This window comes from Balaenoptera physalus (assembly GCF_965194825.1).
Source record: "Balaenoptera physalus genome assembly, chromosome: 5".
Taxonomy (NCBI): Eukaryota; Metazoa; Chordata; class Mammalia; order Artiodactyla; family Balaenopteridae; genus Balaenoptera; species Balaenoptera physalus.
Window position 1 is genome coordinate 143,303,612 of NC_138884.1, and position 27,504 is coordinate 143,331,115.

Below are 27,504 nucleotides of genomic sequence, written 5' to 3' on the forward strand. Positions count from 1 at the left end.
GAATATTCTAAGGAGAAGTAGAAGGGATTTAGGTTGGGAAAATATTTTTTAATCTTCATTTTGCATTTTTTTAATTCAGGAAAAATGTTATTTACTTCTGAATGTCCATTATCGATTACTGGTTCTACCAGTATCAAAATATGTTATAATCAGAAAAATTAATCCTGAACTGACCATATTTAATATAAAGTGGTATATTATATGTAAATTTCTTTTTCTAAAGAAAAAAATGGACTTAAGAATACCTGTGGTAGATCACATGCTAGGCCACAAAAAAGTCTCAATAAATTTAAGAGGATAGAAATTACATCAAGCATCTTTCCAACCACAGTGATATGAAACTAGAAATCAGTTACAGAAAGAAAGATGGGAAGAAGACCAAACACACGGAGACTGAACAACATGCTACTGAAAATCCAATGGGTCAATGAATAAACCAAAGAGGAAATCAGAAGATACCTTGAGACAAAGGAAAATGGAAATGCAACACTCCAAAATCTATGGGATACAGCAAAAACAGTTCTAAGAAGGACGTTTATAGTGATACAGGCCTTTCTCAAGAAGCAAGAAAAATCTCTAATAAACAACTTAACCTATCACATAAATGAATTAGAAAAGGAAGAAAAAACAAAGCTCAAAGTCAGCAGAAGGAAGGAAATAGTAAAGACCAGAGAGGAAATAAATAGAGATGAAAAAGAGAGAGAGAGAGAGATCAATGAAACGAAGAGCTGATTTTTGAAAGGATAAACAAAATTGATAAACCTTTAGCCAAGCTCGCCAAGAGGAAAAGAGAGAGGACCCAAATAAACAAAATAAGAAATGAAAGAGGAGAAATAACAACTGATATCACAGGAATACAAAAACTCATGAAACTACCATGAACAGTTATATGCCAACAAATTAGACAACTTACAAGAAATGGACAAATTTCTAGAAACATAAAATCTGCCAAGACTGAATCAAGAAGAAACAGACAATTTGAACAGACTGATCACTAGTAGTGAAATTGACTTTGTAATTTAAAAAAACTCCCAGCAAACAAAAGTCCAGGACTGGATGGCTTCATAGGGGAATTCTACCAAATTATAAAGAAGAACTAATACCCACCCTTTTCAAACTATTCTAAAAAAATTGAAGAGGACAGAACACTCCCGAATTCATTCTACAAGGGTGCCATCACCCTGATACCAAAGCGAGACAGAGACACTACAAAAACAGAAAATTACAGGCCAATATCTTTGAATATACATGCAAAGATCCTCAATAAAATACTAGCAAACTGAATCCAACAATATATAAAAAGGACCCAAAACCATGATCCAGTTGGATTTATTCCAGGGGCAAAAGGTTTGTTCAACATTCACAAATCAATCAGTGTGACACACCACGTTAACAAAATGAATAATAAAAATCACATGATTATCTCAATAGATGCATGAAAAGCACTTGACAAAATTCAACATTCATTCGTGATTAAAAACTCTCATCAAAGTGGGTATAGCAGGAACATATTTCAACATAATAAAGGCCAATTGTGACAAACCCACAGCCAACATAATACTCAGCAGTTAAAAGGTTAAATCCTTCTCGCTAAATTCAGGAACAAGACAAGAATGACCACTCTCACTGCTTCTGTTTAACACTGTATTGGAAGTCCTAGCCATAGCAATCAAACAAGAAAAAGAAATGAAAGGAATCCAAATTGGAAGGGAAGAGGTAACACTGCCACAACTTGCAAATGACATGATACTCTGTATAAAGCACCCTAAAGTCTCCACCCAAAAGCTATTAGAAGTAATAAATACATTCAGCAATGTTGCAGAATACAAGATTAATGTACAGAAATCTGTTGGTTTTCTATACACTAATAATGAACTATCAGAAAGAGAAAAAATATTTTAACCCCATCTAAAATCACATCAAAATGAATAAAAGAGCTAGGAATAAACTTAACCAAGGAGGTGAAAGACCTATACTCTAGAAAACTATAAAACATTGATGAAGGAAATTGAAAATAATAGAAAGAAATGGGAAGATATTCTATGCTCTTGGATCGGAAGAATAAATATTGTTAAAATGGCTGTACTACCCAAAGCAATAAACAGATTCAATGCAATTTCTATCAAAATACTCATGACATTTTTCACAGAACTGGAACAAATAATTCTATAATTCATATGGAACCACAAAAGACCCCATATTGCCAAAGCAATCTTGAGAAGAAAGAACAGAGCTGGAGGTATCACCCTCCCATACTTCAGACTAAACTACAAAGCTACAGTAATTAAAACAGCATGAGGCTGGTATAAAAACAGACAAATAGATCAATGTAACAGAATAGAAAGCCCAGAAAAAAACCCATGCAACTATGGTCATTTAATCTATAACAAAGCAGGCAAGAATATACAGTGGTGAAAAAGACACTCTACAATAAGTGCTGCTGGGAAAACTGGACAGCTGCATGTAAAAGAATGAGACTAGAATATTTCCTCACACCATATACAAAAATAAATTCAAAATGGATTAAAGACCTAAATGTAAGACCTGAAACCATAAAACTCCTAGAAGAGAACAAAGGCAGAACACTCTTTGACATAAACCTAGCAATATTTTTTTCAGATCTGTCTCCTAAGGCAAAAGAAATAAAAGCAAATATAAACAAATGGGACCTAATTAAACCTAAAATCTTTTGAAAAACAAAGGAAACCACTGACAAAATAAAAAGACAGCCTACTGAATGGGAGGAAATATTTGCAAATGATATGACCAACAGGGGTTAATATCCAACATATATGAACAGCTAATACAACTCAATATCAAAGAAGCAAACAACCCAATCAAAAAAATAGGCAGAAGACCTGACTAGACATTTCTCCAAAGAAAACATACAGATGGCTAACAGACACATGAAAAGATGCTCAACATTGCTAAGTATTAGCAAAATGCAAATCACAACAACAATGAGATATCACCTCACACCTGTCAGGATGACTATCACCAAAAAGTCTACAAATAACAAATGCTGGAGAGGATATGGAGAAAAGGGAATCCTGTGCACTGTTGGTGGGAATGTAAATTGATGCAGCCACCATGGAAAATAGCATGGAGGTCCCTCAAAAAACTAAAAATAGAACTGCCATATGATCCAACAATTCCAGCACTGGGTATATACTGGAAGAAAACAAAAACAGTAATTCGAAAAGATACATGCATTCCATGTTCATAGCAGCACTATTTACGATAGCCAAGATATATAAGCAATCCATGTGTCCATCAGCAGACAAATGGAAAAGATAAATACAGTAGAGTATTACTCATCCATAAAAAAGAATGAAATTCTGCCATTTGCAGCAACGTGGATGGACCTAGAGAATATTGTGCTTAGGACAATAGGTAGACAGAAAAAGACAAATACTGTATGATATCACTTAAAGGTAGGATCTAAAAAACAATATAAATGAATGTGTATGTAAAATGGAAACAGATTCACAGATACAGAAAACAAACTAGTGGCTACCAGAGGGGAAGAAAAAGGGAGGGTATGGGATTAAGAGATGCAAAATACTATGTATAAAATAAATGAGCAATAAGGATATACTCTTTAGTACAGAGAATTATGTACATTATCATGTAATAATTTTAATGGAGTATAATCTGTAAAGACACTGAATCTCTATGCTATACAGTTCAAACTAATATATTATACAACAACTATACTTCAATAAAAACTTTTTTCTTTAGAAACCAAAAAAAAAAAAAAAAAACCACCTGTGGTAATAAATCTTCAATTGTTAGAATTTCTAACAGACATTATTTAGAAAACTGTCACTGTTATCTTTGAAACATCTGTCTAATGAGCAATAGCTCATTAAAAAACAGGCATGAGTTTAAGAAAAGACACATTGATAAGGACACTAGGAAAAAGTGATGAATCAAATCAGAGATCAAGGGTAAAAGTAGACTCACTAAAATTGCAGATCGCCATAGCTTATTTTCTTTATTTTTCATTTGTGATTGTCATTTTAAAGCCAAGACTAATACATAATGGTGCCAAATTTTTCATGTAAAACATTCTGTAGTCAAAATAATTTTAAAATTTCATCATGCTCCAGAAATTTAATTATCAGGGTAAATTTATTTCCCAGTCATTCAAAAGCCTGGGTAGAGTGGGCTGTGCTTGCCTGAGAGACCAGCTGACCAACCCCAAGGGCCTCCCAGGGCCACACTGATCACCTTGTGCTTACAAAATAGTTTCTACCCTCAGCCTTTCAAAAATAGACAACTAATTTTTTTCAATATCCAAATGTAAAATTTATCTCTCAGGAGAAGATTCATATTAACCAATCTCATAAAACTGATTCATACAACGTAACTGGCAATTTACTAAGTTATATCTAGGAATTATTGTCAGATTTTAGATCACTAAAATCATATATAAATTACATGGAAACAAAATAAGGTTGTGATAGGGACTCCAAGGGGCAACTGTAGAAGTTAATTGGATATTTGTGGTAGAGTGCGATAACCTCATTTCTTTATCTTCACCTTTATCTGCCCTTTGTCATGTTGTGTCATAGTTTCTCACATAAGGTAGATTTTTTTATCCCTAAGGCTTGTGTTGGTGGTGCTCTTTCAGTTTGTCTTAGATAAGTGATTGAGGCAAAAATGATGGTATGCCAGTTCCAAGCCCAGGCTTCAAGAAGCATTGTGTGGTTTCCATTTGTACTCTTGTGCCTCCACCTTCCCTGTGATAATAGGATGGGGCTAGCCAGCTAGAAGATGAGTGATGGTAGAACAGAATCTGAGGGCAGCCTAGATCAGCCAACAGACCACTGATCCCAAGTCATGTGATTAAGTCCAGCCAAGATCATCAGAGCCTAGCAAATGTCTAACTGACTTCAGACACAAGAGCCATAAACTCTTACTGTCATATGCCATTGAACAGCACAATTGTGGTAATAGTTAACTGATACAGTATTAACCAGAATCAGGTTACACTGTTCTAAAGACTCCAGCCACAACAGGCAGGCTTTTGAGCATGTGCACTTGCGTCTGTCTCAGTATGACAGGGGCTTTACATATACTTTTGGACAATACTGTCTTAAGATGTCCTTACCCAGAGCAATATACAGGGATATATACCAATGGTATTTGTTTCTCTCCTTTCTCTCTTTTTAAGGATCTGAATGAACAAATTTGGTGTACAGCTGTGTCATTTATGACTAAATATATCATTAGAGATCTAATTCTTTAGAGAAAATAAATCACACAAAAATATACATATCTTTGTATGTATGAAATACACTAGTATTTTCACCGTTGCCAAAAAAATACCATTTACCTTCAAAATGTGTTCCTTTAGCTTGTACTCATGTTTTCCACTAATTTGCACAACTTTATGACCACTTTTTTTTTTTTTTGCCTTTTGAAATCTTTCTACACTCCAACACTCATTAAACTCCTCAACTAAGTGTTATTTAGACACTATGTACTTCTGAAGTGTACAATATTTAACAGTTTAGCTATCTAATATCGCTTTAATTTCTTAACTCATTAAAAGAATTAATAAATCTTTTTCTTTATACTCACTTTGCTCTCCTCTTCACCTCTCTTTCTATCCGTTAGCATAAGAATAAACCTATACACTACCTCAGTTTATTCTTGAAAGTTAATTTGGTAGATAATTTGAGAAACTTAGGCCCAGGCTTTTATTGTTTCCAGGCAGTTTAAGCTGATCATGTCTTTGATTTGAAGTTAATGATGCCAATGCATTTCGCTCCTGTATTAATTTCCTAGGGCTGCTATTACAAGGTAACACAAACTGCGTGGCTTGAAATATCACAATTTATGGTTTCACAGTTCTGGAGGCTAGAAGTCTAAAATCAAGGTGTCCACAGAGCCATGCTCTCTCTGAAACGCTGGGTAGAATCCTCCCTGGCCTCTTCCTAGCTTCTGGTTGTGGCCAGCAATCCTTGGCATTCCTTGGCTTCCAGCTGCATCTCTCCAATCTGTGTCTCTGTCATCATACTGTGCTCTTCTCCTCTTCTTACAAGAAAACCAGTTATAGTGGATTAAGGCCCACCCTAATGACCTCATCTTAACTTGATTACATCTGCAAAGACCCTATTTCCAAATTTAGTTACATTCAGAGGTACAGGATTTAGGATGTTAACATATCATTTTGGAGGACACATTTCAACCCATGACAGCCCCAAGGTCCCAGGTGATGTTTTGCCCAACCTAACTAATACCCAGGATTATTAAGAACAAATCCTAAATAACCAGTTTTGAATTAGTATTTTTATTTTTTCTAGATATATACCCAAGAGTGGAATCGCTAGATCATATGGCAGTTCTAGTTTTAGTTTTTTGCAGAACTTCCATACTGTTTTCCATAGTGGTTGTATCAATTTACTTTCCCACTAGTGTTCAAGGGTTCCCTTTTCTCCATATCCTCACCAACATTTGTTATTTGTTGAGTTTTTCATGATGGCCATTCTGACAGGTGTGAGGTGTTTTCTTATTGTTGTTGTGATTTGCATTTCTCTAACTAGTGATGTTGAGCATCTGTTCATGTGCCTGTTAGCCTTCTAAATGTCTTCTTTATAAAAATGTCTATTCCGGTCTTCTGCCCATTTTTTGATTGGTTTGTTTTTTTTGATATTGAGTACTATGAGCTGTTCATATATTTTGGATATTAACCCCTGTCGGTCATATCATTTGCAAATATTTTTCCCATTCTATAGGTTGTCTTTTGTCAGTGGCTTCCTTTCACATCATCAAATTTTCATTCCAAAATAATGTGTTACAGTGAGGTCTGATTTTTAAATGACTTATCTGAAGTCTCAAAGATAGGTGAATATTGTCATTTGTGTAATACAAATAAAGTCCATTACACTGAATTACCAAGGTGTAGAAATGTTGAGACATTGAGGCTCCCTTCTAGGCCAATCAAGAGATTGATTTATGTGATTTTAAAGAAAAGAGATATCAATTATATAATTTTCAATTCTTTCTGGGTAACTTCAGAGGCTTCTTAAAACTTGTTAGTACCACAGCTATTAGATATGATTATAATTAGTATTTCATGATTAAAATGCCCAATGTGAGAGGGAAAATTTGAACATAAAACCTGAGTTTTACCTAAATGTTTGAATACCTAGTTGTTATAACTATGATTTCATATGTGTATATAATTATTATAACTATTAAATATACAGTTATAAAAGTCAGGAGTAAAAATCTTGCTATATAACTGTAATATGGTGACATCATAATAAAAAGAAGTATATTTACACATTAAAAAAAAATCTTTCCCCAATTCCTGGTACAGAGCTACTAAAACTTTTGGAATTTACTGAATGACAGGTCTTTTGTTATTCATTATGAGTTCCTTTCAACCATATCTGAGTTTATGCTAATGAGGTGACTCTTGGAGGATTCGGGTTGGATGTCAGAAAAACCAAGGAATGATTACAGGGTTAGAATTTTCAGGTCCACCTTCAACCTCTGGGAAAGAAGGGGTGCTAGAGGTTGACTTAATCTCCTTTGGTCAATGGAGATTTTTGTCAATTATTCTTACCTAATGAAGCCTCTGTAAAACTCCCAAATAATGGGATTTGGAGAGATTTTGAGTTGGTGAACACATCAAGGTTCTGAGAGGATGGTATGCCCAGAAATGGCATGGAAAATCTGTACCCTTTCCTCAAAACTCACTCTATGTATCTCTTCTATGTGGCTATTCCAGATTTGTATTCTTTATAAAAACAAATTATAGTAAATAAAGGCTTTCCCTGAGTTCTTTGAGCTGTTATAGAAAATTATTGAATTTGAGGAGAGGGTCTTGGGAATCCTTGATTTGTAGCCAAATTACACAGAAGTGTGGGCAAGCCTAGGACCCACTAATTGTGCTTGAGTCTGAAGTAGAGGGCAGTCTTGGGGGATTGAGCCCTTAACCTATGGGGTCTGCACTAACTCAGGATAGTTAGTATGAAAGTTGCTTAATGTGAGGGGAAAACCCACACGCATAGTGTCAGAAACGTTGTGAGTAGTAAAGAAATACTTATTTTCTTTTAATAGCTATTCAACAAGCCATCATAGACCTCAAAAAATGAAGCAGTTTTTCAATTAAAAACTTTGTAAATGTTCTTTTCCCTTTGATCTACCATTCAAAGTTGGATTATGTTCAAACTAAAATACCATCTGTCTCATAGATTGAGACATCTTATTACTTTGACAGATAGGACAGCCTTAAGGGAAGCTCAATCACTTTTGTCCATAATTACTTTTTTTTTAAAACAACCTGATCTCTTATGACATAATGAGGTATTTAAGAAAAATACCATTTCAGTAAGATGAATGATGGTGAGTTTAAAATTATATTCAGAATTATTTAACATAGTGATTTGTTAATTTCATTTTTTTTCAGAACTTTCTATATATAAGTATGACTATTATAAGATTCTGATATTTTGAATGTAAAGGTTGTCAGTTATCCAAGGTCATACTCAAATATCTTCCATCTGTCTTACCATGGGTGACATTTTCTGCAATGAATAGGCATTTGTAGGTGTTGATTTATACATCTCAAATTCACTTAATTTACATCTAATTCAAATTTAACCTGACAAACATATTTTAACCTTATACTCTCCCTAATATTATCTTAGATAAGGCTAGCTCAGTGCATGGGTGGGATTCATGATGACTTAACCATGTGATTTGCTGGCAATAGTAAATTTGACTTAAAAACAAAACAAAAAACATAAAACACAGAAATCGTCCACCATCCTCTAAGACAGGTAAGCTACATTATTCAATAAGTGAATCAGTCAGTATTTATTAAATTTCTAATATGAAAATATGAACAAGCACAATTTTGGAAACTGCAGGAGAACTTAAGCATACAAAATACTTCCATTGTCATTGTCTTTACAGTCTAATCATGGAGATAGAAACAATAACATAAAATAGAGAATCATAAGAGTGCATAATTACCTCCTAGAGTAGTCTAAAATTAGCTTCATTTTTTAAAGGAATTGTCTTCATTAGGTCTGTTAAAATGTAAAAAGATATAGAATTTTCAACTAAATAACTAGTTATCACTATTGCTTTAACACTTCTGCAGTTATTAAACAAGCAAACGTGTAAATATTAAACTGAAATCTGTTTCATCTTTGTTTAGGAGGGATAATTTCTGTAAACCTGGGTAAGAGTGAGGACACACACTTAAGACAGATTCTATCTGTCCAATAACAATTAAAAATTGGAGTAATTTGAGCATATAACTTTGCATTCAATAAAAAAAAATGTTCTGGAGAAATGTCCTACTGAGTTCCAATCTGCTGAACTGTGCTGTGATGGTTGAAAATAGAGCTTGTGATAAAAGTCTGTGAGCTAAATTCAACACATGGGAAAATCAGAGGTGTAGGACACTTTGTTTCAAGTACAGAAGGAGGGTTAAAGTGACAGAGCCCAAACAGTTCAGCAACACACATATGTTAATATATTCTAGTCCTTAAAAGGCTCCAGAAAGTTGTTTATGTGTCAGAGAAAAAGCACCTACCCAGTACAGAGTCAGCTGCTGTATCTAGTAATAGAAAATTGCTGATATACTGGCAACACTACCATAAGAAAGATGAAGGTCAATAGTTTCTGTATTGCTCACATTGGCAACTCTGGGGAAAAAATGGGGGTACGAAGCTTGCTTTCATAGTCAAGACATTATGATAACATGTGTATACACTTTAAAACCGAAAATGAAGATGCAACCTATCAGTTTGTATATGGAATCTGCATCCAATTTTCTGCAGTGATGAGTTTATTTCTACTGTTAAAAAAAAAAAATCTTTGCTTGTGGTGTACTGGAATTAGGTAGTTAAGGTCAGAAAAGAATGTTTAATTGAGTGAAATCTCAGTAGTTTAAAAGAAGAGCCAGAAAGAAGAGGAGTGATACATTTAAAATTATTTATGTAAAACGATACAAAGAAAAGCCTTCCCCCTTTCCCCTGTCTCTCTCTGTCTCTCTTTCCCTCACTGTTTTTTCCTCTTTTGACCATGGCACTGAGTATATGTCTCCCATCTACCCTTCCCTGTCCAAAGCTTGAAAAATTAAAAGTCACACACTTATATTGAAGAAGGAGGAATTTAGAATTACTAAAACTAAAAGACATTTTTGGAAGCATCAGTAAAAGGTATTAAAATACATGGCTACTTGAAGTTGTATCATTTCTTCCCCTTCGGAGAAGTAAAGAAGTAAAGACTGAAGTTTTGATTTCCTGTTCTCTGATTTAGATATAATACTGACAGAAAACTGGGAAATGAATAGAAAACTTCTTGAGGTCCTTTCGTCTCCTCAATTTTAAAAATTATCTGCATGACCACTAGTGGTAAAATATGGACACGATTATGTAAATAGGCTATTTAAATTAAATAGCTAGGCATATTTGAAGTGGAGTAAAAGGAGTGAACTTTTTGTTATCTTCTCATAAATGTTTTATGAATGTATGTGGTTTGAAATAATACACTATTGGTAAAGGTTATCATAACTCTGCCTAAAGAGGAAATATTTGAAATGAGAAGGCTGCCATAAAATAACTTGATCTTAATAGTAATTATTAATATGTAGCATAAAAAGGACACATATAGATAAGGACTTATAACTTCCATTGAAATTATAAATCAATTTTACCTTCCGAGGCATTTTTTGGCCCTTGACTATAAGCCACATCTTATTATATATACTGTGTGAAGATTTCTTTAGTATAGTCCACAGTTACTATCTGGACCTGCTAGAGAACACAGAGTCCCTCAAGAAATATATCTTCAAAGAATAATAGAGGGCTTTCCTGGTGGTGCAGTGGTTAAGAATCCACCTGCCAATGCAGAGGACACGGGTTCGAGCCCTGGTCCGGGAAGATCCCACATGCCGCAAAGCAGCTAAGCCCGTGCACAACTACTGAGCCTGTGCTCTAGAGCCCACGAGCCGCAACTACTGAAGCCCGTGTGCCACAACTACTGAAGCCCACACACCTAGAGCCCATGCTCCACAACAAGAGAAGCCACCGCAATGAGAAGCCTGCACACTGGAACGAAGCATAGCCCCCGCTCGCCGCAACTAGAGAAAGCCCGCGCGCAGCAACAAAGACCCAACACAGCCAAAAATAAATAAATTTATTTTTTTTAAAAAAGAATAATACAATATTTACAACAAACTCTATGGGTCTTCATTACTGAAGGTCCATCCAAACCAAAGGTGGATGAAGAAAATATTATTAATCAAGCATTAATAAAATACAATACTATACAAATTAGTTTCCCCAGCTGGTGTAATTTTTGTCACCTCAAATACATAACAGCAACATGAAGGAGCCAGACTGTGTACGTCACTGGAAGGAACAAGGGACTTGACAGAAAAAGCAATGGTAACCTGATGAGTTCAGTGAATTTGCTCTTGAAACAAAGAACAAAGGAAAATCAACATGTCTTTATTTTATAGTAACTCTTACCAGGGTATATTGGCTTTTCTCTCTGTTTTTCTTCACAGGCAGTATAACTTACATTGCCCATATCATACATAGAAAAAGAAAAGCGCATTATTGAATAAAGCCTCTGCATAATCACTGGGGCACAGCAGCATAGTGACAAGGAAAAGCAAACATATTCAGTGGATTTTAGAATGTATATGATTTTAGTGGTGACATACTCAGAAAAGTAAATACAAAAAACAGCTTCTCAATGATAGAGCAAGATGACATGCCCTAGTATTCTGAAGCTATGGTAAATTATATATTTTGTAGAAATGTATATTATACTATATCTTGCTTGTGTGTGTTTATGTGTTTATTTATATAGTGCTCTTGTGTGTTGTGAAATTGTTAATAGTTGCTTATTAATTTTAGCAATTTACCTGTAGATTCTTTTGGAGTTTTCTAGGTATACCATGATGTGGCTACAAATCCACTTTTTATACATTTTGTTATTGTTGTTAATATTACTGTATTGCAATGGACTACGTCTCTGTAACAAGCTGCACAGAAGTGATGATGGCAGGCATTCTTTCAGAAGAAACTATTTCAATATTTTACTATCAAGTAGGGTACCTTGATATGATCTATAGTTTTTTTTTATAGAAAACTAAACTTTAAAAATAATATTTCCATTTGATTTCCATTTCTTGAGAAGTGTGAGGTTCTTTCAAGATGAATTGATATTGAATTGTATTCGCTGCTTTCTCTTTGTATATTGAGGTAAACATATGCCTTTTTATTCCTTCATTCATTAAAGTGGCAAATTACATTGTTACACTAATATTGTATTTCTAGAATAAGCCCAGAGAGTTTGTAATATATTTTTATTTTTATATATCACTTCAATGTGTTTGCAGATATTTTGAGTAGAATTCCTGCATGTATGTTAGTGATATTCTGTAGGTTTTGTTTCTTATAATGTCATGTGTGTTTGCGGACATACATGCATATATGCACATATGTATGTACATGTGACTATCTAACGGTTTAGATTTTTTTTCTTGTGATAGTTTTGATAAATGTTTCTCCTGGATTATTAGGACCCTCTTATATTTCCTTTTCCCTAAAGAACACTCTTTAGATTTCCTTTAGTACTGGTATGTAGCTAACTAATAGTCTTTCTTTCTTTTTTTTGTGAATAGCATTTATTCACTGTTATTTTTTAAGGTTATTATTATTGGATATAGACTTCTACGTTGACAATTTTTTTCAGCAATTTGAAAATATCATTTCCTTATTTTCTGTTCTTCCTTGCTTATTGTTGCTGTTGCCAGCTCTGTGTCTTGTTGCTCATTTAAAAACAATGGTCTTTCTTTCAGATGGCTTATAGCACTTAGTTATTGGTTTTCAACAATGATACTACGATGTGCCTAGGTGTTCGTTGCTTTCTTTTATTTTTCCTGTTGGCATTTATCAGATTTCTTGAATCTGTGGTTTGGTGCCTTTCATTAGTTTTAGAAAAAATATCAACCATTATCTCTTCAGATAGTATTACTTCTCTCGCGTGCTGGCAATCCATACATATAACTTTTTTATTATCTGCCATATGGCTTTTAGTATATTCTGTTGCATTATACATTTTATCTTCCCTACTTCAGTCTGTGTATTCTGACCCACCTCTCAGTCTTCCTTGTTTTCAAAAATAGCTACTGAGTTTGATAATTTAGCTCTTGTGTTTTCAGTACTAGTCTTTCCTTGTAGTTATTTTAAAGTTTCTATTTCTCTGGAAATTTTCCAAATCTCGCCTTCTATTTCATTGATTATTAAGCATTATTACTGTAATGTTCATAGCTGATAAGTCCCTTATATGGATCTCCTGTGAGTCTGTTTCTTTTGATTGTTTTATCTCTTGTTTTTAATCAGGTCTTCTACGCCTGAGTATTTTGATTAATTTGTGGAAGTTGTAATATAAACAACACTGAAGATACTTTTTTAGGTCTTGGATGAAGTGAATTTACTTCCCAACATTGTAAACTAACCAAAATAAATCTACTAAAAGAATAGAATATTTTCTTTAAATTCAGATAAACTGAGGAGCAAGTGTGAACTTAGTGGGTCAGGTATGATTACTTCAATCAGACATAACACAACATGTGAAGAATCAAACAAGACGTAGGGAAGGACTCATTGGAATGATATTGGCTTTTACACTGAAAGAGTCAGAGAGCTACAGAAAGGTTTTGAGTAGAATACTTGTAAAATTGATTTAAGTTTTAATAGAATTACTCTGGCTGCTGAGGGAGAAGAGATTTTAGGAGAACTAGGGCAGACGTAGGAAAACAGAAGGTATTGTAATAATACAGTTGGGAGATAATGGCAGTTTGGATGTCAAGGTAGTAAAGTTGGTGACAAGTTGTCAGATACAGGACATGCTTTTGTAGCATAGGGGAATTTGCCACCCCAATATGCCACTTTCCCATAAGGGTTATTTTCAGCTGAAGGTAATTGAGAGCAGCTATAAGAAAGAATAGCTTACTACCTTCCCCCTATTTTCCTAAAAGTAGGACATAAATTTACAAAGGTTTCCCTTCTCTCCTCTCTATAAGGAAGAACAAAAGTTAACCACCAGAGACAACTTTAGACCCTTATCAACCCAGAGGTGGCACCAGAGGAACTGATGTAACAAACATCAGTTTTCCCCACATATTTACCTTCTCAGCTTGCAGAGCTTAGAAGTCTAAAATGTTGTTTCTTTACAAATATATTTTTTGTTGTTGTTAAGGATTCTTTATAAGCCTGAGTTCTAAGCCACCTCTTGAGTTACTCATCCCTGAGTTTCTTCCATTTATATATGAGATATACATGTTAATAAACTTCTCATTGTCTTTATCTTGTTAAACTGTCTTTTGGTATAGAGCCCCAGGCAAGAACCTAAGATGGGAAAAGAAAACATTTTTTCTCCCTAAAACTTTACAGATAGAGAGGAAGTATATTGATGGATTGGATGTGAGGTATGGAGGGGAAAAAAAGAGGGTTTTAGCATTACTTTGAGTTTTTTGGCCTAGTAAACTGAAGTATGAAGATGTCAACACCTGAGTTGTGAAAGAATTTTGCAGAAGCAGGTTGGTAGGTTGAGCAAGAAGATTATTTGGCATCCAATTAAAAATATCAAATAAGAAATTGGTTATATAAGTCTGAGGTTTCAGGGAGACGTACTAGTTACGGATATAAATTTGGAGGTTATCAGCATGTGGATGGTATTTAAAACCATTTCTACAACTGGGTAAGATCACTGAGGAAATAAAAACAAACAGATAAGAATATTATTTATCAATGTATCCCCAATTCTTTACTCTCCTTCAATTCATTCCCTTTCCAGTGTGACTCCTTAGTTTCTTCCATCAAGAGGTAGCATCTACTCAAACCCCTTTGAATCTAGGCCTTCCTTGTGACATGCTTTGGCCAATAGATTGCAATGGGAATGTCAAGCCAGGCCTCTACAAAACCTCATGTGCTTCTGATTTCTCTTTCTGAAGTTTGCCAGTGTCACATGAACAAGCCCAGGCTAGCCTGCTGGATGTGGAGAATCATGTGGCTTGGTCACTTCTATTATCCTGGCCCACTAGCCAGCCAGCCTCCAGAAATGTGAGTGAGGCTATTCTGACCAACCGTACATCAGACAACACACCAGCTGAACACATGTGTATGAATAAGCAGTAAAACCAACAGAGCCCGTCCTAGGTCAGCAGAACCACTCAGAGGACATATAGATTCCTGCGCAATAATAAATATTGTTTTAAGTCACTGAATTTTGGGATAGCTTATTACTCCAGAATAAGAATCAAGGAAGGAATCCAGAGGGCACTCCAGTTGTTAAGGGATTAGGGAAATGAAAAGGAATCAAAGAAAATTAAGGACAACCATGAGGGTTGGGAAAACTCCAGGTTATTCATGGTATTTTTTAATCTGGAAAAAAGTATTTCAAAGGAGCCAAAATTATCAACTCTGTCAAGCACTGTTAAATCAAGTAAGATGAGGGCTTCAAGTTGACCGCTGGATTTAGTAATGTAGTGGATGTTGTTGGCCTAATTTCAAGATGCTTCCTTAACAGTGTTGACGGAATGAGAACAAGGCAAATTTTATGAAAGACACTGAAGATTGCTACACAAACTTAATTATAAATTGTAAACTTTTGAAATTCTAAAGTCTCATTTTAGCTGAGTCTGTATATTTTCTAGTATAACCAAAAGTGTAACTCTATTATAAAATATTAGAGTAAACAAAACATCAGTGAAACCTTTAAATTGTTGATATAGACAGATTTTTATTCTTTATACATACAAAAATAAATAAAACAAGTTGTCTCTTGCTGTACAAACCATCATATATGTGACTTATGTTGTGCACTCCATTTATTAAACCAAAGGACAGTTTCATGCATGACTGCATACCAGTATGTAAGTAAAATTCCAAGGGAAATTGTGGAAGGAATTTTTGAACAGTATTTTTAAGGGCATAAAAGCATTTCATAGTTATTTTGCCCTGTTAGTTACATTTAAGATAGAACTTCACTTCTATGTATTAAAAATAATTTTCTAGGCCAATATAAAAAACATTTTGTACTAAAACTTGACATTAAAAGGAAATCATTTTTGTTTGTTTATTAACAGGCTTTACTTTTTCAGAAAGTGAGGTTGGTGGATTATTTAGGTGGGTTTTTGTTTTTGGTTTGTTTTGTTTTGTTTTGGTGATTTTGCTGAGCCTCACATAAGATTAAGAGAATTATACATCCTGAGTCAACTTTATCCCTTTGTTGCCCCGGAGGCCAATCCCCCACCACTGGAATAGAGAACATGATCTCATTCAGTATTTAACATGGGTTTGAAGAGAGAATACTGAGGCACTGCTAGTAACCTCTGTGCATCCAGGCCCAACAATGGTCACAGAGAAATAATTACCGTCACTTCAAAGTGATTAAAAGCAGTTCTGTGCAAAGGGGAAGAACCATCCTAATTGTGCCCTAGGGAAGAACTGCTTCAGAGGGATACTTATGATTACTTTGAAGTAGAAGTAACTACTCTGGCCCTCTCAGCAGGCTTCACTAAGTAGAAATGTATAAGCTCTCGTGGACTCAAGGGAGAGTATAAACTGAAATACCTAGTAGAAGCATTGACTTCTTAATCTCAGGAGGTAAACCCCTGCAGAACAAGATGCAAAAACAAACCATGTGATTTCAACTTCAGTGACCCCATTGCATTAAATCTAAATTAGACCAATGTCGATAAGCCTCAAGAAATGAATGTCCTTCTAAAGAAAGCAATAGCTTAATTTATAATTCTACCTAAAGGTTTCTCTGCTAAAAACAATCAAATAGAATAGATCCACTGTTTTCTGTTTAATTTAATATAACATCAAATGAATGTGATAACTGACCAGTAGTGATTATGTATTTCAAAAGCACACAGTGACATTTACTTACTCGAAGCTATAGGAAAATGTAAAATTTATCACCCAGGTGTATTCTGGTGCCTGGAAGAAGAGTGTTACTCCTGCATTTAACAGTAAGTTAAATGAGTTAAAAACTAGCGAGAGGCATTTATGTAAATAGATCTGATGCTCTAAATTTCCTTTTTTAGTGATAGTTTCCATTCTGACTTGATCGTTGTAATTTAAAAATACTTACATACTTAAAGGCTGTTTTGTTCCAAACTCAGGATGTTACAGAAATTACATAAACTACAGAAACTATACCTGCTATTTAACTATAGTAATAAGAATCAAAACTGGTCTAATTCAAGAATTCTCTTTTGTATAAACATCCTGATTCAATAATATTTTAAATGCTTCTTTGAAAATATATTCTCAGATTATTTTTTACTCAGATTATTAAAAATTCATCACAGCCATTCTATTTGTACACTATTATTGATTTTGAAAAAGAAAAAAATAGAATTATGAGTGTTAGGGACACTGAAAGTGTTACATCAGTCTTGTCTTTAAAAAGTAAAATTTAGTTTGTTGCAAATCTTCTTTTGTTTATTTTACAAATTAACAGTGTCTTAAAATAGGTATTGCTTCTAATTTGACCTTCAGGTATAAAACCATATTCATAAGTATTACAAATATACATGTTAGGAAAATACCTAACTAATTTAAAAGTATGTGTATAATTAATTTAAAAGTAATGTGTAGATGTTTTTTTTCTTCTTGTTTTAGTTATTTAGAAACAGATGAGAAGTATCAATGGAGAAGATTGAAATGAGTTACAATTGGATATGTGTATAAACAAATATTTACATGAGCAATTGGGACATGACTGTTGCAGTTTATAATCACCTTTTTCATGTTATCACTTAGTACAACATTTTTTTGTTTTTACTACTTTTCTAAAAGGTTAAACAGTACTGCATGTTTTAGTATTAAAAAACCTTCTAGTTTTATGGAATTATAAAACACAAGTACAAAATAATATTTGTTTTCTGCACTCTCTATTGACTATGCTAGATCTCTTATTTAAGTTTGTTTATCTCTCAGCAAGTGCTTAACAGCATAATACTATGCGGAATGGAATATGTTACTTTTTTTCCTCCTCAAATTTTTACTAGCTGCTGACTGCTACTGGAAGACTACCATATGGTGTAAAATAAAGATTTCATTTCAGCATGCTACAATATGTTGTATTAAAGCCATAAGGAAAGGAAACTTGGCTATAAAGGTCATAAAATTGCTGGAATGCACCATACAGGAAAAGAAGTTGTTACTGTGTAAGTTGTCTCGTGAATATAATGATATACATTTCAATATGTGCACTAAATGAAATAGATTTAAAATATTTTTAAAAGATGCTTTCCTTATGCAAAAAAATATCATAATAAAACAAGCAGTAAGGCTGGATATTTAAGTCTCAAAAGAAACATATTTAAGAACTTGGGTGCATTCACACATTCAATAAAATTTATTGATTACCTACAGTATAGTAACCACCAGGCAGAAAGATGTACAAACTCAGAATCAGTTCTCCAGGGGCTTATAATCTACTAATGGTGGTTGTAGACATATAATCAAATAACCTTAAAATGCAGTAGGTTCTATTTTAGTAAATCTTTGAAAATGATGTTCTATGGACCCAGAGAAGAAAGCACTTAACTCTGCATAATAATTCAGGGCAGACTTCCCAGAGGAACTATCATTTCAGCTAAAAGTTTTGTTTCCATTATTCAAGTCCCGCAAAATGCCAAATCTATGTGTCCATAAGTTTAATAAAAAGAAAAAGAATGATTTCACAGCTTCTACCCTTGTGCCCCTCCACAATCCATTTCTACAGAGCAGCCTGAGTGACTTCTTCAAAATGTCATCCTAAACAAGCCATTCTTTTGCTTAAAAAGTTTGTGGTCACCGGCTCTCATCCATAAAGCTGAACTTGTGCCACGTTCTTAATGATTCTATGAACTCAACTCTTCCCACTCTTCCCTTCACTTAGTCTTTCCTCTAGACATGTCTATGCTGCCCTTGTCTCATGTATTTAAAGACATTTCGTGAAGGTTTTCACGTATCTTACTCCTTCACTTTATTCCAGTATCTACTCAAACATAATCTTGAAAGAGAAAGAACTTTCCTGGTCACCCTATGAAAAATTGAATCTTCTGGCCTATTGTGGTATAATAAAAAAATAAATATTTGGTCTTTGTCCCCACTTTCTGGCACAGAGCTCATAAAGCTCATGAGGGCTCTGAATGATGGCTATCTTTGGTTGCTACAGAGATGATGGGAGCCCCTAGATAGCTTCAGTCTCAGGGCTGGTGTCCAGAAAGACTAAGCCATGATTCCAGAGGTGGAACTTTCATCCTCAACCCCAACTGACCAGGAGGGGTGAGGGAATAGAGATTAAATCACTGGCTATTGGCAATTGAATTCAACCAGTCATGCCAACGTAATGAAACACCTCCATAAAAGCTCCTAAACATCAGGGTTCAGAGAGTTTCAACGTGGGTGAACCTATTGAGTGTGCAGAAAAGGCAGAGACCTGGAGAAAGCATGGAGGCTCTGGGCAAACTGCCCACACCCTCCCATACCTTGCCCTATGAATCACCTCCACTTGGGGGTCCTGAGTTGTATCCTTTATAATAAGCTAGTAAACAGAAGTTTAGTGTTTTCCTAAGTTCTGTGAGTCATTCTAGCAAATTATTGAACCTAAGGAGAGGGTTGTGAAAATTCCTCATTTATAGCTAGTTGGTCAGAAGTGCAGGTGACCCGGGACTTGAGACTGGCATCTGAAGTGAGGGCAGCCTTGTGGGACTGAGTCCTTAACTTGTGGGGACTGCACTAACACAAAATAGTGTCAAAATTTAATTGAACTATTGGACAAACAGTTATTGTCAGAACACTATTCATCTATTCATTACATATTCCTTTTAATCTGTTTTCTCTAAAGCACTTATCTTTACCTAAAATTATAGTAAAAGTGAAACCAAATCCACCTAAAACCGAATTCCTCTGCCAAGTTTATTTATTTTTCTATTTTTTGTTTGTTTGTTTGTTTTATTTTATTGAAGTAGGGTTAATTTACAATGTTGTTTTAGTTTCAGGTGTACAGCAAAGTGATTCAGTTATACATATACATATATTCATTATTTTTCAGATTCTTTACCCATATAGGTTATTACAGAATATTGAGTAGAGTTCCCTGTGTTATGCAGTAGGTCTGTATTGGTTATCTATTTTATACATATTTTTGTGTGTGTATGTTAATCCCAAGCTCCTAATTTATCTCACCACCACCCCCGTGTTTCTCCTTTGGCAACCATAAGTTTGTTTTCAAAATCTGTGACTCTGTTTCTCTTTTGTAAATAAGTTTATTTTTATCTCTTTTTAAAAGACTATTCCACATATGTGTGGTATCATATGATATTTGTCTTTCTCTGTCTGACTTCACTTAGCATAATAATATCTAGGTCCATCCATGTTGCTGCAAATGGCATTATTTCATTCTTTTTTATGGCTGAGTAATAGTCCATGTATATATGTACCACATCTTTATCCATTCCTCTGTTGGTGGACACTTAGGTTGCTTCCATGTCTTGGCTATTGTAAATAGTGCTGCAATGAATATTGGGGTGCATGTATCTTTTCAAATTATGGTTTTCTCCAGATATATGCCCCGGAGTGGGATTTCTGGATCATATGGTAGTTCTATTTTTAGTTTTTTAAGGAACCTCCATACTGTTTTCCATAGTGGTTGTACCAATTTACATTCCCACCAACGGTGTAGGAGGGTGTTGGACTTACGAACAAACTGGACTTAAGAATGCGCTCTCAGAATGGAACTCATTTGTATGTAGGGGACTTACTGTATTGAAAAATCTTTGCATCCCTGGGATAAAGCCCACTTGATCATGGTGTATGATCCTTTTAATGTATTTTGGATTCGGTTTGCTAGTATTTTGTTGAGTATTTTAGCGTCTATGTTCATCAGCGATATTGGCCTGTAATTTTCTTTTTTTGTGGTATCTTTCTCTGGTTTTGGTATCAGGGTGATGGTGGCCTCGTAGAATGAGTTTGGGAGTGTTCCTTCATCTGTGATGTTTTGGAATAGTTTCAAAAGGATAGGTGTTAACTCTTCTCAAAATGTTTGAGAGGATTCTCTTGTGAAGCCATCTGGTCCTGGACTTTTGTTTGTTGGGAGTTTTTTAATCACAGTTTCCATTTCAGTACTTGTGATTGTCCTGTCCATTTTTTTCTATTTCTTCCGGGTTCAATTTTGGGAGATTGTACCTTTCTAATAATTTGTCCATTTCTTCTAGGTTGTCCATTTTATTGGCATACAGTTGCTTGTCATAGTCTCTTATGATCCTTTGTATTTCTGTGGTGTCCATTGTAACTTCTCCTTTTTCATTTCTAATTTCATTGATTTGAGACTTCTCCCTCTTTTTCTTGATGAGTATGGCTAAAGATGTATCAGTTTTATCTTTTCAGTGAACCAGCTTTCAGTTTTATTGATCTTTTCTATTGTTTCTTGGTCTCTATGATTTCTTCTACTGACTTAGGGTTTTGTTTGTTCTTCTTTCTCTAGTTGCTTCAGGTGTAAGGTTAGGTTGTTTATTTGAGATTTTTCTTGATTCTTGAGGTAGGATTGTATTGCCATACACTTCCCTCTTAGAACTTCTTTTGCTGCATCCCATATATTTTGGATCACTGTGTTTTCATTGTCATTTGTCTCTAGGTATTTTTTGATTTCCTCTTTGATTTCTTCAGTGATCCATTGGTTGTTTAGTGCCATTATTGTTTAGCCTCCATGTTTTTCTGTTTTTTACAGTTTTCTTCTTGTAGTTGATTTCTAATCTCATAGCTTTGTGTTCAGAAAAGATGCTTGTTATGAGTTCAGTTTTCTTAAATTTACCAAGGCTCACTCTGTGGCCCAAGATGTGATCTATTCTGGAGAATGTTTCATGTGCAATTGAGAAGAAAGTGTATTCTGCTGCTTTTGGATGGAATGTTCTATAAATATCAATTAAGTCTATCTGATCTAATGTGTCATTTAATGCTTGTGTTTCCCTGTTTATTTTCTGTCTGGATGATCTGTCCATTGGTATAATTGGGGTGTTAAAGTCCCCCACTATTATTGTGTTACTGTCGATTTCCCCTTTTATGGCTGTTAGCATTTGCCTTATGTATTGAGGTGTCCTTATGTTGGGTGCATATATATTTACAACTGTTATATCTTATTCTTGGATTTATACCTTGATCATTATGTAGTGTCCTTCCTTGTCTCTGGTAACAGTTTTTATTTTAAAGTCTATTTTACCTGATATGAGTATTGCTACTCCAGCTTTCTTTTGATTTCCATTTGCATAGAATATCTTTTTCCATTCCATCACTCTCAGTCTGTATGTGTCCCTAGGTCTGATCTGGGTCTCTTGTAGACAATATATATGCAGGTCTTGTTTTTGTATAGGATCAGCCAGTCTATGTCTTTTGACTGGAGCATTTAATCCATTTACATTTAAGGTAATTATCAATATGTACTTATTGCCATTTTGTTAATTGATTTGGATTTTTTTTGTAGGTCTTTTTTCTTCCCTTCCTCTTTTGTTCTCTTGTGATTTGATGACTATCTTTAGTGTTGTGTTTGGATTCTTTTTTCTTTTTTGTGTGTATCTATTGTGGATTTTTGGCTTTCAGTTCCCATGAGGTTTTGATACAGCAGTATATATATAAACAAGATTGTTTAAGTTGCCGGTCTTTTAATTTCCAATGCATTACCAATATCCTGTATTTCTACTCTCCTCTTCTCACAATTGCTGGTTTTGATATCATATTTGTGTATGGATGATTTTCTAACTTTACTTTATGTTTGCCTTTACCAATGATAATTTTCTTGTTTCTAGTTGTGGCCTTTTCTTTTCCACCTAGAGAAGTTCCTTTAGGATGTGTTGTACAGCTTGTTTGGTGGTGCTAAATTCTCTTAGCTTTTGCTTGTCTGTAAAGCTTTTGATTTCTCCATCAAATCTGAATGAGAGCCTTGCTGGGTAGAGGAATCTTGTTGTACGTTTTTCCCTTTCATCACTTTAAAAATATCATGCCACTCCCTTCTGGCCTTCAGAGTTTCTGCTAAAAAATCTGCTAATAACCTTATAGGGATTCCCTTGTATGTTATTTGTTTCTTTTCCCTTGTTGCTTTTAATATTTTTTCTTTGAATTTAATTGTTGTCAGTTTGATTAATATGTATCTCATCATGTTCCTCCTTGGTTTTATCTTGTATGAGACTTTGCATTTCCTGGACTTGAGTGAGTGTTTCCTTTCTTATGTTAGGGAAGTTTTTGGCTATAATCTCTTCAAATATTTTCTCAGGCCCTTTATCTGTCTCTGTTCCTCCTGGGACCCCTATAATGTGAACATTGCTGTGTTTAATGTTGTCCCAGAGGTCTCTGTGACTGTCCTGATTTCTTTTCATTCTTTTTTCTTTATTCTGTTCTTTGGTGCTGATTTCTACCACTCTGTCTTCCAGCTCACTTATTCATTCTTCTGCCTCATTTATTCTGCTACTGATTCTGCTGTTGTTCGTCTCTGTTTGTTTGTTCTTTAAAACTTCTAGTTCATTGTTAAACATTTCTTCTATCTTTTTGGTCTGTGGATCCATTCTTTTTCCAAGATTTTGGATCATCTTTACTATTATTACTCAATTCTTTTTCAGGTAGATTGTCTATCTCCACTTCACTTAGTTGTTCTTGTGGGTTTTTATCTGTTCTTCATCTGGAACATATTTCTCTGCCATCTCATTTATGATTAACTTCTATATCCAAAAGGTTATTCTCTTGTCCAATAACTGTTCCTCTCAAGATTGAAGAGTATCAAAGAAAAGTGGTATTAAAACTGAGCAAGACCATGGGGGGCTCTCCCCCTTACAAAAACCTTTCTGTGTTCCCTGTTTCTTGTTTGTAGGAAAAAGGCTTCAGCCTCCTAGACCTTTCCTGAGTTCCAAAGGGCAGATTCAAACAGTTACTAATAAGGGAAGGGAGGGGATGCAGAAAAAAGAGGAGCAGTCCAGAAACAATAGTGCAGTGATGGGCAGGATCCTGGTTCCTCCTCAAGGGATATTCATTACAATATACTTCTGAGTTCTTCTAGAGAAACTAAGGCCCCTACCCAGGTGGAGGATGGTAACTTCAGGCTGAACACAAGCACAGGGACCCCAGACTGGTTGGAACCAGAAGACTGATCATTGAGACTCTGGGAAACTCAGTCACCTGTTACTGCACCACCAACCAATCAGAGGAAGGTCATACACTCTGCAGACCTCCCCCCAAATTTTGCCTATAAAAACTCTTCCCTGAAAACCATCAGGGAGTTTGGGTCTTCTGAGCATGAACAGCCCATTCTCCTTGCTTGGCCCTGCAACAAACCTTTCTCTGCTCCAAAGTTAAATGTTTTGGTTTGTTTGGCCTCACTCTGCATTGGGTACAGGAACTTACATTCTGCAACAAAAGTACTTTGTTTCCCACAGACCCATGATAACAAGTGATATTTCTGTCTTGTTCATCACAGAATCCCTGAAACAAGAAACAGTTCTTTGTACATATTAGGCATGCAATAAAATTTGCAAATTAATATATGAATGAATGCATAACAGCTATCTGACCATGGACTACTATATTGCCATTTCTTTTATCATTGTTCACATGGGATATAATAAATGTATTCAAAACCAAGCATCTGTTTTACAAAGTTGCATTAGTCTTCTGAAGAAATACTATCAAATGAAGGATGAGAAATGATATTTTTTATACACCAACTAACAAAGAATCCAAACTAACACAAGAATCAAACAAGAGAAGCCAAATATCTTTGAGTAAAATTATCTTATGCATTCCCTAAAAGCTGTTATTTTCATTTTGAGTTTTACAAAGTTCATTCCTTGCCCTGAAATAAAAATTCTATGACTTTCCCCCTTGTTTGCTTATAAGCTGTAAGATCTAAATATCCCAGCAGGTTTTAGTTGCAAATACAAAAGGAGAAAATTCCCCCCCCATATGGTTTTTGCATTATCCATATGAGGGTAATCAAACAAACCAGCTAGGGAAATCAAAGGGATCAGCTGGAGACTTCCTTTTGCTAGAACTAAACAGACCAGTTCAAACAGTATGCTTCCTTGAAATGTCATTTTGCAAAAATAGCTCTTATCCTTTATGAAAATGGTGTATATTCAAAAGTATTAAGACAATTTGCTCTATAACGTATATTTAAATATGTTAAGTAAAATATTTGTAAAATATGTTTCTGTTACCATTTTTGTCTGTTATCAGATTTCCTCTGCAGCACACCAAAGCCTAACAGTAGCAAACTTTGATTTGAATTCTTCATTTCCTTAGTGAACTTCTTCTGTGTTGTTCCGGCCAACTATGGAAACTTTTAACAGAAAATACCAACTTAAGCAACAACATCTAAGACTGTAGTATTTTCACATGTATAGCTGTCATCTTTTTCCTATGCAAATAATTTAAAAGGTCTTTACTTGGGTTAAAAATAGTGTGCTCCGGGGGAGGAGAAACAATTTTTCCTCTACCCTTCTAGGTTCTATGGCTGAGACTCCCCTGTTATAAAAGATAAATAGGAGAAAAATATACAGAATTTTAATAACATGTATTCCTCATTATACGTGGGAGATACCCAGGAAAACAGACTAAAATTCCCCCAAAATGGTCTATGCCACCATCTTAAATACCATCTTTAGCTAAAAACAAAAGAAAGCTCTTTAAAGTGGTGAGAGGTCAATTATGGGAGGTTACCAGGAAAAGCATGGTTAACCAGGGTAAGGTTTATTGTGCAGGTTTAAGGCGTTGTCTTCTCCATTGATGAGTTTCTGAAAATTTAGAGTTATTCTCTCCCTGGTACAGAAAGGGAGACTCTCTTACAAAGGAGATTTCCCTAATAAAAGTAAATTTCCCTCACAAAAGGGCAATTTCTAATCTGTTTTCAGAGATTCTGCTGTGTCTGCAGCTTCTCAAAAGTAGTCAGCTCAAAATAATCCTTTTGCCAAAAAGGCACATTTTGGGGTGGCATAGTCTATTATTCTTCAATACTAATATTGATTTCCTATTTTTGATAATTATACTATGGTTATATAAGGTGTCAGCATTAGAGGAGACAGAGGGATATAAGAGAATTTTATGTACTATTTTTGCAACTTTTCTAAAATTAGTTTGAAACAGAAGTTTAAGATATAAAAAAGAGAAAATTTTAGCTTTTATCTAGATAATTATTAGACCATCACATAAACCATATATAAAACATATCCTAAAAGAGAACCATGAGAAGAGAAATCTAGGTAAATCAAGTTTTTAAGAAGTGTTTGTACTCCACTTTCAATCATGATAGAGTATGCAGTACTTGACTTTCTTTCTCACCATAAACAGTTACGAAACTAGAGAAAATACGAGAACATTTTTGGACATTAAAAAAAAAAAACAGGAAGAACATGACTGTGGCTCCCAGAAGTGAAAAATCCATGAGGAAAGCCCTATGATTTATCCAACTCTCTGATTAGGGGTATATATCCTATTGTGATAGAAATGAGATCAGAGCTTTTTAAGAGACTAGAATTTGTGTAGCTGGATCCTCAAAGAGGAAAGTGAATGTTACTGAACTCAGGTTCAGCTGCTCACTGCTCAAAAGCCAATAATTGAGAGGCAAGCATCGGTAGAAAGGAAAGGTGCTTTAATCAGAAAAGCTGGCAATCTGGGGAGAAGGTGGACTCTTGTCCTGAGACCAACTTTGAAGACTCTGCTCAGCCATGACAGTTTTTAAAGGGAAAATGGGGAAAGAATCTCAGTGAATCATTGAGACACAGGAGGTTGTGTTCTGCATCATTCTCCATTGTATGCAGACTGGCTGACTCTTTCTTCAGTTGTTATCTTGCTCATGTGATCTGTCTGCAGGATTGCTAAGGGAGCAGTTGTGGGTAGAGAGCTAGTCATTCTTTAACTACTTAATTTTTCATTTTTACTTCTTTTAATCTAGGAAAGGAATCAACAGTTTAGGCAAGGCATGGTGTGCATTCAGGAGAGCATAAGTCAGGAGTTAGGTTAAAGTGCCTAGTGATCTCATTCTTATAAATGGGTTCTTTTAAGGTTAGAGGGGAACAGAAATGAGCAAACAGGAAATGAGCAAAAGAGCTGCTGTCAATTCCCCACTATCAAACATCATTGCATTTCTGTGTGATTAGAGGTGAAGATCTGTATTCTGTAACTTCATGCTGACATAGGACACTGTATTCTCAGAGTGGAAAATGTTGACATGGGTCTGTAGCATCTCTTTGCTGATAATTTTACTTGTCTGATTATGTATACAGGTAGAGCAAGCTACAATTGTTTTGATGCCCACAAAGATATAGATTATTATGAGTAATAACGTTGATCCCATTCTCTTGAGCCCAGTTCTTAGAACTGTGCTAGCCATAAATTTAGTACTGCTCAAGATGGAGCAGCTTATGTCATGGCTACAGTCTGGTCATCATGCAGTTAGCTTTTTCCCTCTGGTGGG

General features: G+C 34.9%; 1 long non-coding RNA gene across 1 annotated transcript; it reads left to right on the forward strand.

Moving 5' to 3' along the window:
- The first annotated feature begins 3,528 nt into the window (after positions 1-3,528).
- On the forward strand, positions 3,529-24,774 carry LOC309661023. The gene is made up of 2 exons (XR_014263803.1): positions 3,529-19,616; positions 19,749-24,774. It is a non-coding gene; the product is annotated as an uncharacterized lncRNA (long non-coding RNA).
- Positions 24,775-27,504: the final 2,730 nt, after the last annotated feature.